This window comes from Chlorocebus sabaeus, chromosome 1 (assembly GCF_047675955.1).
Source record: "Chlorocebus sabaeus isolate Y175 chromosome 1, mChlSab1.0.hap1, whole genome shotgun sequence".
Classification (NCBI taxonomy): domain Eukaryota; kingdom Metazoa; phylum Chordata; class Mammalia; order Primates; family Cercopithecidae; genus Chlorocebus; species Chlorocebus sabaeus.
The window spans coordinates 27,681,485-27,694,628 of NC_132904.1; positions in this window are offsets into that span (position 1 = coordinate 27,681,485).

Genomic DNA, 13,144 nt, shown 5'->3' on the forward strand with positions numbered 1-13,144 from the left:
AGACAATGCTGTTACATGAAAAACGCTTTCTTCTTCCTACTTGGGTCTGGTGGTTGGGGTTTGCAAAGTAACTGACAATAAATGAAGTAATAAAAGAAAAAACAAGATTTATTTTATTTACATGTTCATGTACAATAAGTAAAGGTTTATACTTACATATCAACTTAAAGGGGAGACTTTTAGGGTTTCAATGGGAGAGAATGAAAGGTTCTATTGAGCTTTTTAATGCTAATGGAAATGGGCATTCTGTCTCCAAGGCAGCTGAATTTGTAGGAAATTCCCTATATTCGTTCATTTTCACACTGCTTTACAAAACTACTTGAGACTGAGTAATTTATACAGAAAAGAAGTTTAATTGACTCACAGTTCCACAAGGCTGGGGAGGCCTCAGGAAACTTCTAATCATGGCAGAAGGCAAAGGGGAAGCAAGGCACATCTTACATAGGGGCAGGAGAGAGAGAGCAAAGGGGGAAGTGCCACACTTTCAAACTACTGGATCTTGTGAGAATTTACGGTCATGAAAACAGCATGGGAGCAATCTGCCCCCAAAATTCAATCACCTCCCACCAGGTTCCTACCCTGACATTTGCACATTACAATTGTAGATGAGATCTTGATGGAGACACAGAGGCAAACCATATCACTTCCTTAGAAAGGGGTGAATGCCAGCTGGTATTTCCAGGACAATAGGCTTTAGCCAGATAAGGGGAAGTTCAGGTAACTTTTTTTTCCAGCATCTTTCATAGCTCAGACGTTTTCACTTAAATAACTTTTCTGCCAACTCTGGGGACCTAAGTCTATCCCCACAACTTTACTTCTGCAGATTTATAGAACTCGAACCTGTCTTTACTTTCTCTTCCGGCAGCAGTGACCATAAACATGGTCTACTGCTGGAAGGAAGATGTTTATTTTTTATAGAGTCTTTTGCTTGGACTTTCATTTGTATTTAAAAGAGAGATCAGCTAGGCTGTGTTTGTGATTTAAAGATAATTACACAGCATGTGGCCACATTCAGTTTGGAGAATTTTGCTCTTAAAATCACTTTCAGAAAATAAGCAAAAGCCTAAGTTTTAAAACAAATTATTATAATAAGATTTGTAGTCCTTATATATTTGTCTTAGACAAATTTACAAATACGTATGACTATGTGTGTTTGTGTGTGTGTGTATGTGTGTGCGTGACTATTCTTTAAGTTGCCCAACGTTGGTCTGCTCGGTACAATTTCAATACTTTAGATTTCATCCTTGTACCTTCAAGGTTGGTGATTTTGCCAATTTAGATTTATTCCTAGGTCACTGTAAACTTGAAACTTAAAGAACATCAAAGCTTTTATTTTCCATTTCATTTTTCTTTCCTCTAGGCCATAGATGAAGATCTTACAACCTTTAATGAATAGCTCATTTGTCCTTATGCTGACCGAGTTTTACTATCTTTTTAATCAAATAGTTGATATATGAAGCCATCTCCAATCTTGCAGAATGATGCAGGAATCATAGCTGTCAGTTAAAATTTAGATCTCCCTGCAAGACGCAACACAAAAGCAAACTAAATTGATAAAGTTCTTCACTTTTAGGAATTCAGAACTTAAACCTGAGAAATAAAAATGAAATTCTAAGCCCCGCAAACAAGTGAGTGGACCATAGGTTGGTCACAGGGACCTCAGAGAAACCTTGGAAGTTGAGTTCCCAGCCATGACAAGACAAGAGGTTAGAGGAGCATTTTTGCAACCCCTCCCTTGCTAACTTACATCATTAGGCTTTCTTCCCTAAGGGCTAAGCAGAAACCAGTCTTTTCAAAAGACTCCACCACTGCTATCAACCAGCCCCTGACACTGCTCCACCCTTTTGTGTTTCGACAAAACAACCAATCAGCATTCTTTCCTGATAGAGACCGCCTACCACTGAGTGGTTCTGGCTCGTCTACTGAGGATGCAGAGTGAGGGTCTTCGTGTCCCCTGCTTCATCTTTTGACATCAGAGGAACAAAACCTCCACCCTCAGATCATGCTAACACTGCTACTTTTTTTTTTTTTTTTTTTTTTTTAACATGGGACCCATGGAGGGGCCTGAAGCTCAATTGCACATGTGCATGTTTTCCTTTCATAAATATTCATGTCTTTTCCAATAGCTTACTGAATATGTATATATGGCTATCTCATTCAGCATAAATTCCTTCTTATTCTTCCCATCCTCAAAGTATCTTTTTCTGACTCCCTTCCACAGACTATGCTTCCAGCCTGTCAGAATGGCCACCCTGCAGGCTTCTGCTTAGCTGATTTTCTTTTCCTTTTTTTTTTTTTTTTCTGAGAGAGCGTCTTGCTCTGTCACCAACTAGAGTGCAGTGATACAATCACTGCTCACTGCAGCCTCCATTTTTCAGCCTCAACAATTCTCCCATCTCAGCCTCCCAAGTAGCTGGGACTACAGGTGTGTGTCACTGTGCCTGGTTAATTTTTTTAAATTTATTTCTTTTGAAGAGGCAGGGTCTCCCTATGCTCAGGCTGGTCTTGAACTCCTGGGTTAAGTGATCCTCCTGCCTCAACTTCCTGAAGTGCTGGGATTATTGGTATGAGGCACCATGTCTGGCCAGCTTAGCTGATTTTTTATACAAAATTATTGCTGTGTTTTGATCCTAAAGATTCAAGGAAACATGGAATACATCATTCTAAACAAGGAAACATTTTTCATATGGTCAGTGGTTCTTAACCGGGGGCAATTTTTTACTTGCAATGACAACTGACAATATCTGGAGGTTTATTTGTATACCCCAACTGGGCAGGTGCTCCTGGGATCTCAGTAGAGGCCAGCAATGATACTTATTAAACATTGTAGGAGACCAGAATATGCTACCCCAGAATATGAAGAATGGTTGTGCTAAAGGCGATTGAGAAACAGATGAAGGACAGCTTTCTCCTCCCTTGCTCTATTTGCCTAACCAGGACATATATTTACAAAGACAAAAGGTATTCTCCCCCGCCACCTCTTTCTGCCAGGAAGAGTAAGGTTAACCACTGAAGTAAACTTTGGACCGTTATCATCTGAATATGATACTAGAGGAATCTATATTAACAAGTTTCACTACGTAGCCCTTATCTGTCATTTATTTGCCTTCCCACAAATTGCTGCCCTGAGATACCAAAAATACTTTTACTTTTTATTGTCACTTCTCCAAAAATTTACTGTATTTTGTTGAAAACGTTATAAAGCTGGTGTTCAAAGTCATCTCTTTGAGAATGACTCATTCCCTGGGTATCTGCCATGTACATATGAAATATACATATTAATAAGCTTCTGTTTTGTTGTTGTTGTTGTTGTTAATCTGTCTTTAGTCACAGGGGTCTATTCCAACTAAGAACCTATCAGAATTGAAAAAATATTATATTTTTCCCTCTGCAATATTCTACAATTCAAAAAAATAGTACCCCCCCTGACCTCACCACACACACATACACACACACACACACACACACACACACACACACAAATAATTATCAGGCTCAAAACAGGAACACGCAGATTTAAAACTCTGTTATACCTTGAGGACATGTGGTTTGCTCCATAGATCTCTGCATAGTGGGTGCTCTATTTTTAATTTTACCAGAAAATGTATTCAAATGGATTACAAAATTAGGAGAGATTTGGGTAAACAGTGATTTATTCTTTCTTTGTTTAAGAAACAAAAATAGACAAAGCAAAACAAAATAAAAATCCTTCTTTTAGGGATTAACTACATGATTTTTGCTAACATGAGTTTACCCACATACTAAGATAAGCGGCCTACTAATCCTGAGCTGGCAATTAAGTCCTAGATCTTCTATCTGCCGAAACAGAAGACAATTAAAGCCAAAATCTGAATCATAAAAGTGTATTGTTGGTGTTACACAATTTATACCCATATGAAGTAAAATTACTCTTCAAAAGAGAAACACAGCTAACAGTACCAAATTTTTACCCAATGGACATATATGAAATATTGGTTATGCTTCTAAAGGTTGTATTTCCCTTCTAAAATCATATTTATGAATAAATAGGATATTAGTCAAATCAGGCCTCAGCCCAAATGAAATATTACAGTTAATTCATTCTCCTTCACAATGAAAAGTATGTTATTATCTTTCTAAAGTAAAAAATCTAAAGATGTTACTCCTTCAATATAAAAATTCACTGTTTCCCTGACTAAGAGACCCTTCACAAAATAATTCCAAATGAGTTCTTCAGTCTTATATATCTCTTTTTTCTATTACCTGTGATCCAATCGCAAATGGTTTTTGCTCTTCATTTCTTCACCAAGTGTTGCATGCCCTTTCAAGATTTCCTGCCTTTATACATTTTAATGTGAATATCGTCTTGTCCCAAGCAACTTTGGATGCCATGTTTCTGCTCACACATCATCAATTACAGAAAGTTTTCCAAACCTACCCCTCTTATTTCCCTTCAAATGCACTAAGTAATGTTTTCTTCTATTTTTTTAACCTGTACCACTTGATCATCATCAAAAACTAGTATTATAACTATTTATCCACATATTCTTGATGGATTTTATTCACTGTTGTATCCCTAACATGCAAGTATGACTCATAGTAGATGCCAACTTACTGTGTTTGCTGAATATGTGTTTATATAAAGGAATTGATTTTGTGACAAGAATTTCAATTACTATAATTTGATTTTGATTAAGGCATTTTATAAACTCACTACACATGAATAAGGTTATTGATTTGGTGGTAGAAATTTAAATGTTTTCAATGAACAAACATCCACCAAATAATTATGAACGTATGATCATTAATAAAAATATTGACATTCATTTGAAAACCTAAGACTTGTTCAACACTTGGTGCTATAAAAATCTGAATGTTTATGATTTTCTAAAATTCAGGTATTGACACCTAATCAGTCATCTGATGGTGTTAGAAAGCGGGGTGGGAGATGATTAAGTCATGAAGCCAGAGCCCTCATGAATGGAAGTAGTGTCCTTGTGAAAGAGGCCCCGTAGCTCCCTCGCCACTTTCATCAAGTGAAGTTACAGCAGGAAGATGGCCATTTATTAACAAATAAATTGGTTCTCACCAGACACTGATTCTGCCAGCAACTTGCTCTTGGAGTTCCTTGCCTCCAGAATAATAACAAATAAATTTCTGTTACTTATAAGATACCCAGTTTATAGTATTTTTGTTATAGAAGTCGAAATGAACTGAGAGAAAAGTCTTATCCAGAAGTGGAGCACTTCTGTAACAGATACCTAAAATGTAGAAGTGGCTTTGGAATTGGGTTATGGGTAACGGCTGGAAGAATTTTAAGGTTCACACTAGAAAAAGCACACATTGCTGTGAACAGACCATAAAGGACAATTTTGGTGATGGCTCAGAATATTAGAGGAGCTACGGAGAAAGCTTCAGTCTTTTTAGAGAATATCTAAGTAGTCATAATCAGAATGTCGGTAGCAATATAGACTTTAAAGGCCATGCTGATGAGGTCTCAGATGGAAATAAGGAACACATTATTGGAAAATGGAGGAAAGGCAATTGTTGTTATAAAGTAATAAAGAACTCAGTTGAAATTCATATGTGTCCTAGTGTTTTATGGAAGGTAGAAGTTGGGATCAATGAAATTGGATATTTGGTTGAGGAAATTTTTAAGCAAAGCACTGAAGGGTACAGCTTGGTTTCTCTTGAGTAGTTACGGTAAGATACAAGAGGAGAAATAACAATGACAGCATTGTTAATCAAAAGGAAACAGAACTGGAAAATTAAGAAAATTCTTATCCTATTCATATTAAAAGGAATGGAAAAGCACGTTTAAGAGAGAAGTGTGTGACCAAATGACACTCATTGATGAGTATGAATCTACCATAACCAGAGAAGCTTTTTCATCAAGACAATGGAACAATAAGGACAAAGGAATTTTGGAGATTATCAGGGCTTCTGGCCTATCACAGAATGATTTTGAAGGAGGAGTTATGGGCCCCCGCAGAACCTCAGTGCTCTCTGTGTAACACCATAGCAAGAATCTGCTCATCACATTCCAATGCTGGGCTCCTCAGCTGAACCTCAGTGCTCTCTGTGTGACACCATAGCAAGAATCTGCTCATCACATTCCAATGCTGGGCTCCTCAGCTGCCGCAGGTACAGCACAACACACTGTGGCTGCCCCTGTAGAGAGTACAGGTTATAAACCTTGGTGGTGTCCACACAGTGCCATCTCTACTGGTACACAAGAGTGTGTGAGCTGTAGGGCATGGCTGCCTCCACACAGATTTCAAAGGATGCCCTAGAGACCCACAGGGCCCCAGCAGAGAACCACCAAGGGAGTGGACCTGCTGCAGGGAGTCCCTACTCGGGCAATGTCCAGCAGAGCTCTGAGGATGGGTTTCCATTAAGGATCTCAGACCAGTAGTCCCATGAGAGGACAATTCCAGCCCAGGATAGCCATGGGCACACTACCCAGGCATAGAGCTGTGGTGTTGGTGGGGCTATGCAGAGAACCACTATAGGCCTGGATGGCAGAACCTTGTGTCAAAGAATATTATTCTCTTCTTAAGATTTCGAACTTGTATAGGATTGTTACCCCTTTCTTCTTTTCTGTTTATCCCTTTTGGAATGAGAATATCTAGCCTATGCCTGTCCTACTGAGACAGGATTGTTCCCTTGACCTTGACCTCCTTTGTGGGTGGGAAGTGGAGTGACTCGTTTCACTCATTCTCCCACTGGCCACTTCTTGTGAGAGGGAGTATGTGAGCAAGTCAGTGCGGGAACTGGAGGGAATGAACTCTGGCACTGGCTTGTCACTCCTCTCTGGCAGAAGCAGGCTCTATGCAGGCTCCACAGCAATGTCCAAGCCCTTGCCCTCTCGACACTTGGGTTCTTGTGCAGCATCCAGGAAGAATCAGGTCACACAGTTTGAAGGATAGTGTATGCAGAGGACTTTACTGGCCAATGGAAGTGGCTCTCAGTGGTATGGGGAGTTGGAAAGGGGATAGTGCAAGAAGGTGACCTTTCCCTGAAGCCGCACTATCTGAACTTAACCATGTCTATCCATAGTCTCTAGCACTCAGTTTCTTCTCTGCTTACTGCTCAGCCACTTGTATTGCTCTGGCAGCTCAAGTATTTTTTTATGGGCACAGGATGGTGCATGGCAGGCCAAAAAGGCAACATCCGGGCATAAAAACGGGGTCAGCTGTTTTCACTTAGGGCAGTTCCAGGCTTCAGGGTAGGGGTTTAGCCAGGAACCCAGCTGTTTTGTATCACTACCATTTTATTTTTTAAACACATAGCATGTTTTATTTCATAAGTTCAGTTATAGTGCAGTTTGTTTCACAATGAATTATACGTTGAGTTTCACCTATATTTAATTCAGAGCTATTAAGACGAGACACTGGACTTGACTTTCAAGTTAATGCTGGAATGAGCTAAGATTTTCGAGGATATTAGGATGGTATTAATACGTTTTGCATGAGAGCACATAAATTTGGAGGGAGTCTGAATGGTTGTGTCCCCCATCAAAATCTATATGCTAAAACCTAATCACCAATGTGATGGTGCTGAGAGATGGGTGTTTGGGAGGTGATTAGCTCATGGGGCAGAGCCCTCATGAATGGGATTCGTGCCTTTCAAAAGAAGCCTGAGAGTGCTGCCTTGCCTCCTTCTACCCGGAGAGAAGTCACCATCTATTAACCAGAAAATGGGCCTTCACTAGGTATTGAATCTGCTGATCCTTGGATGTTGAACTTCCCAGATTCCAAAACTATCAGAAATAAATTTCTGTAGCTTATAAACTACTCAGTTCATGGCATTTTCTGGTGGTTGCACAAATAGACTAAGAAACTTGGCAATTCTAAGAGTGTAAAATATTATCTTGATGTTAAGAACCCTATTGTCAAGTTTAAATACAAGGCAGGTTCAGAATGGGAAATAAAAATAAGTAAAATAATCCAGTGTTTATTACTTTCCGGCAAACATTAGTGCTCAAAAAATTTTATCTTAATGATGATAACAATGATAGTGGTGATAATTCTAAACATCAACTGAGCTATAAAGACATTAAAGATCTTATAGGCATTAAGGGGAAAGATCATGTGGACAGGAGCAGTGTGGTAAGACGTCATGAAAAGAAATATGGGAACTAGATAATTTGAAAATGGAGAAAAGACATTGTTCATAGGTAGTTGGCATATGGACAAAGGTGTATAAGTAAGAAAATGATCACTGTCTAGGAAAGTAGTAGTTAGAAAAGATTAGAGAACAATAGGTAAGGTCTAGGTTGTATTAATAGGATATTTTAAATGTCTGGTCTCAAAGTTTGATTTTTATCCTGAATGTTATTGTGAACCACCAGAAGTTTATGAATAGGAAGAATAATATTGAAAAGGAGTCTTTTGAACGAGCCTTGCAACTATGTCCTGGGGAAAGGTGTTGGCTCGAAGAGAGATAAGCAAATAACTAGTTAGAAGATTGCTTAAATATGAATTAAATAATACAGTACTATTTGAGCAAACATTACTTATCTTTGCAAATCATTCTAGGAGAAGAAAAATATTAATATGTGGTCAACTTCCCAAAAGAGTCTATAATTCTTTTGAGAAGGGAGATTTAAATACAAGAAATAGACCTGGAATGATAAATAAGATAGAATATAATGTGATAATGTCCTTAACTAAATGATACACATAGTAACAGAAACAGATAAAAGAAAGAGAACATGAGAGTTATAAGGGAAGACGTCTTGAAAAAAGTGACATTTGAGTTTGTTGTAAGATAATAACATTTAAGTGGCCAGAAAGGAATATAAAAAAGACGTTTTGATGGAAACACATTATAAGCAAAAGTGTGGAGATATGAATGAGTATAGCTTGTGCTTGGGACAATAAGCATAAAATGTGTGCTTGATGAATCTATGCAGGGGTTAAGAGAACGGATAAATTAATAATGCCTAATTAGGTATCCAAATGGAAGAGTAGATCAAGTTGTGTTCATTATCGAATTCTCTACTCTATGTTAGGCATTGGTTAATATTTCCAGATGTGGGTTTGTTTAGTCCTCATAACATTCCCGTGAAGTCGATATCATCCCCTACCTACAGATGCAGAAACTGAGGCTTAAAAAGCTTGAGTTAGAAAACAGGAATTTGACAAACATTTTCAAACCCCCAATATGTGGCATAGAGTGCCAGAGTTATTGATAGTCAATATTTGAATTCACATCTGTTTCACTCCAAAGACCTTGCACTCTCACCATCCCTCGCTGCCACTGTCCACAGGACAACCCAAAGCCCATCTAGAGTTTTGAATAAGTGAGTGGAAGGAGGCAACTATGATTGAAATTTCAAGTTCACACTAAGTATCACATCCTCATGTTGCCTAACAATGTTTTCCAGCTCTATGTTAATGTAGTGTCCCTTTTATTGCATCCTTTAAAAGTCTTTCTTATCATAAAAAGTAGTTTTTAAAACTAGAGTTATAAATGGGGCCATAAGCTGGTGCTTTGCAATTCAGATGAAATCATTAGAAGGCAGCACTGACATCCTATCTTACACTCCGCATGTGGAGGGCGGCTCAGACTCTGCAGGCTACAAACCTGGGCTGAGACACATCAGAAAGAGCAAGTTAGTGAGCTATACTGCAGAGCCTTCAGAGAAAGAAAATCACATCACATCATCTCACAGCTACGTGTAGAAAACCATAATGGGCTTAAATGAGATTTAAATTAACTGGACACATGCTTGCAGTGACAATTATAAAGACCTTCAAGCAACAAGAAAATTAGGCCAGAAAAGAAGCTATGTCTAAAACTTCCTATTAAAAAAATGACTTCTCGCTCTTTCTGCATACACGCACATACACACACACATACACACACCCCAACACACACACACCCCAACATACATGCACATCCCAACATACAAGCCCATATTCACATAGAAACACACCAACATACACACAGATGCCAACATACAGACACACATACCAACACACAAACGCCAACAGACACATACACACCAACATACATATGCTCATACACACATATGCTAACATGCTTGTACATACATATAAACACCTGTTACTTGCTGCTGATTTAGCTGCAGAAATTATGCCTTATAGGAAGAGTATTTTATTTTTTCTTTTAATTTTAAATTTTTTTTTTTTTTTTGAGACAGGATCTTGCTCTGTCATCCAGGCTACAGTGCAGTAGTGCGATCATGGCTCACTGCAGCCTCAACCTTCTAGGTTCAAGTGACCTTCCTGTCTCAGCCTTCTGAGTAGTTGAGATCACAAGTATGTGCCACTGTGCCTGGCTAATTGTTTTATTTTAATTTTTTATAGAGATGAGATCTCAGTATGTTGCCCCGGGTGGTCTCAAACTCCTGGGCTCAAGCAATTCTCCTGCCTTGTCTTCCGAAAGGGCTGTGATTATGGGTGTGACCCACCGTGCCCGGCTGAGAAAGATGATTTTAAAATGTATGTACTACTTAATTTCAGCCAATCCAAATACAACCACCACAGGATCTTAGACAAAAAACTACATGAGTTTAATATGCAGCAAAATTATTTACTTATTTAATTGAATCTTCATGGAATATTTGCCTCCACAGTTGAAGTTAAGGAATTAAATGTTGTGGAACGAATATAAGAACTATAGTCTAAACAGAGTTCTAGTAATCATTTACCATTTACTAGTAATAGAACTTTAGAAAGTTCTATATTATCTCACTCTAAGTTTTATTGCCTACAACATGAGATAATATCTACTACATTGCATGGTTTTTGTGAATGATAGTCAAGATCAAGTAAAGTGACTTGTCCTGCATCTATCATAAATAGGGTATTCAGTGACTACTAAGCCCATCAACCTTGTCTGTGTTGTCTTGTTTGAGATCCCTGAGAGGCAGACCCTTAGACACAGATTCAAGTGTAAGCAGTTGTTTGGGAGGTGATGGTAGGGAAAGGAAGAAAGGATGCAGAGAATTAAGCTGATAAAGAAAAAGTCGTCCAGCCACAGGGCTTTGGGAAACTAAAGCTCAATTTCACTGTGAAAATCTGGGTGACAAAGTAGAATATACCTTAAATTATATCAAAAGAGAGGTGAAGAAGCTGGGCTGTATCTACTCCCCATCTTTCCTGGGCAAAGGGGTGCCTAGTGTGGTACTCTCTGTCATTTCTGCCTTGTCATATATGCTTGCCTAGGGTGCTTCCGAGGCCAAAAAAAAAAAGAAAAAGAAAAGAAAAGGAAAAAAAAACGTTCTCAAGCACAGAGAGCCACATATGTTCACAGCAAATGACCCTCAGAGTTGAGGGAGGTGAGGGCCAAGAGGATGTGGAGAACATCAACAACATCTACTAACAGAATATATAGAAAAAATATTTTAAAAATATCCTCTTTTCCAAGATTTACCAAGATTCAGTCCTCATCCCTTTGACTCTTCTAAATGAGCGTTCCATTTCCTGATTTATCCCAAGCTTCCTGTACGTAGAAGGTATTTCATAGGTATTTTGATACATTTTATAATATACACTACTTTTTCTTTACTTCTTAAGGAATTGGCACTGTGATAAGTGATGCAGATACATTATTTATATATTATTTCATTTGATCTTCATTATTTCTCTATTTTCCTTACTTAATGGAGGACAGAAACAAATGAGAGAAATTAGAAAAATGTACTATATATCTGAATCCTGAATCCATGAACTTAATTACCATCATATTACCTTCCTCCTCACTCTCACACCTTTGCAGAGCTCCTTCACTTCCTCTTTCTTCTTTAGATATCACAGCATGCCTTCAAATTCTCTCTCTCTAAAGTGAAGCCCTTTTCCTCCTCCACAAATTTCTGCTTATGTCTAGGGTATCAGACTCAGATCCTCTGAGTCATCCCCGACGCTGCTCAGCCTCCTGAGTACAATATTCACAAGTATAAGTATTAGTGTATGCTACCTGTCCTTTAATTGGTTCCCTGCTATGTGCTAACAAGATATATGACTTGGATCTTATGAAGAATCCTCTTATGAATATTTGTGAAAGTTCACATGTTATACATATCATGAAAAAAACAACAGTCAAGGACCACAAATGAGGTACACATGTAATGCTATATGCAAAAGTAAGATGATAAGATTATAAAAATTTCCAAAGTGTTTCCATGACTCCCTTTCTTCTCCTGCAGAAGACTCACTATTTCAAAGTACGCTTCTATCTTAAAGAGAAGAAGAATCTGGCTTCTTTTTTTTTTTTTTTTTGCATATCTTGGCTGTTAATGACCCCCTTGGAATCACAGTGAGTAGCTGGAGGTTAGGTTGTTCATTACTGCTTTAGTGCTGGCTAGAATGACAAGAGTTCTTAGGAAAGTTTAAGACAAAGTCTTTAACTTTTGCCAGTTTCTTCTCAGGCTTAGATGCTGGCAGAACATACTTTTTAAGGCTTTGTGATAATTCAGTAATTGGGAATTTCAGATCTAAAAAAGTCTTTTAAATCCTAAAGGCACTAAAATATACAACATAACTACTTATATCTCAAATGGGGACAATGTTATCAAGATGAGGCTAATGGTGATAACACCATGTTGTACTAGTTGAGCACTTATATCCACAAACAACAGTTATCTGTTATTTACTCTGAAATGAGAATAGCTAGGCATGGTGGATGCAGAGAGAATGAGATACTCAGAGACATATCCTAGGGGAAGTGAACAAAGGGGATGCATAGTGATCTCATGTCCTAGATGGAGTTTCAAGCACAAATGGAAATTTTTGAGGTGAACCGCTGTCTCTCTCGGCCACTCAGAAGTCATAGAATTATCCATGAGATCTGATGGACTCTGCTAAACAAAGGAGGTCATCAATCTGCTGACCATAATAGAGGTCTCTGTCTAGGAATTTGTGCCCTTTTCTCTAAAATGATGATCAAATGGCTCTTAACAATAGTAAGTATATGATCTATTGATAGAGAATAAGGAAAACCATCCAACATCAAAACGCCTCAGTCGGTCCTAACATGCCTCAGTATTAAGAAGTAAATGAAATATACCATAACCCAGGCATTCACTTAAACAAGACAATTGCCAACCAAGCCTCTAGACCCCCATATTCCTTCAAATCATTTATATTCATTCCAAATGAAACCATTAGTGCTTATTTCTGTAGCCCACTGAACT